The sequence below is a fragment of the Pteropus vampyrus genome, unplaced genomic scaffold (genome assembly GCF_000151845.1).
Source record: "Pteropus vampyrus isolate Shadow unplaced genomic scaffold, Pvam_2.0 Scaffold7228, whole genome shotgun sequence".
Lineage (NCBI taxonomy): Eukaryota > Metazoa > Chordata > Mammalia > Chiroptera > Pteropodidae > Pteropus > Pteropus vampyrus.
Window position 1 is genome coordinate 1 of NW_011896009.1, and position 1,202 is coordinate 1,202.

Genomic DNA, 1,202 nt, shown 5'->3' on the forward strand with positions numbered 1-1,202 from the left:
TGGCTAGGTGGAGGGCCAGGGGAGGGAGGGAGTAATTGGGGGAATCGTTTTAGGAACAATATAGATGTCTAACCAATGTACTGTATACTTGAAGCTAATTTAAATAAATTTTTAAAAAATCAAAAGAGGAGACATAAGGTATTCAGAGAACAAGATAACAATGAGAGGTTCTGTGGTCTCTGCTCTGGTGAGTGCCCTGAGGGGCCTGGAAAAGAGGATCGCGCTGATACTTCAAAGGTACCTTGTCTTAGATGCAGAAAGACCGGCTCACGAAAGGTAAAGATTGACCTTTGCAAAGGAAGCTACAAGGCCTAGGACTATCCTCCATGACTTGCTTTTAGTTTGGAAATTTTATGTTCAGACCATTCGGTGTGGTTACCTTCGGTCTCTGAGTTTGTAGGGCCTGCCGTGCTGGCCTCCCCTGAGCTTGTGAGGTTTAGTGTGTGGCCCCATTTTATCCACACCTTCAACCTTTACCACACATACAATAATGAAAACAAATCAGACCTAAAGAAAAACTAAAATATGAAATTTCTAGGAGAAAATATAAAAAGAAATTGTGACTCTGGGTTAGGCAATGATTTCTTAGGACACAAAAAGAATAACCAAAAAATGGATAAACTGACTTCAAAATGAAACCTTCAAAAGACAAATGAAAAATCCAAATCCCAGACTGGGATAAAATATATATAACAAAGCTTTCTATCCAAAATGTATATTTAAAAAAACAAAAACAAAAAACTTTAAGACTCAACGAGACTATTCAACATAAAAAAGTCAAAAGATTTGAACCGACACTACAAAAAGGAGGTTTACTAATGACCAATAAGCACATAGGAAAATGCTCAACATCATTGGTCATCAGCAAAAGGCAAATCGAAACTGAAATAAGGCTTCCAGTTAAGATGGAAGAGTAAGTAAATGCTGTCCTTGCCTCCACCCACTAGAATGGCTCCATTCATTCATTCATTCATTCCTTTGATGAGGCAACCCTTGGTTGACCTCACAGACTGCAAGGGCCTTGTCAGCTTACAATCTCTTATTTTTTTATTATTATGCCTACAGCACCTGGTCTTCCTAGGTGGTTTCCCATCCAAGTACTAACGAGGCCTCACCCTGCTTAGCTTCCAAGATCAGACGGGATTGGGCTTGTTCAGGGTAGAATGGCTCAATTTAAAAGGAATCACAATACCAAGTGCTGA

At 39.5% G+C, this 1,202-nt stretch overlaps 1 pseudogene; it reads right to left on the reverse strand.

Moving 5' to 3' along the window:
* Positions 1 to 1,056: 1,056 nt before the first annotated feature.
* On the reverse strand, positions 1,057 to 1,175 carry LOC111734827 (annotated as a pseudogene).
* Positions 1,176 to 1,202: the final 27 nt, after the last annotated feature.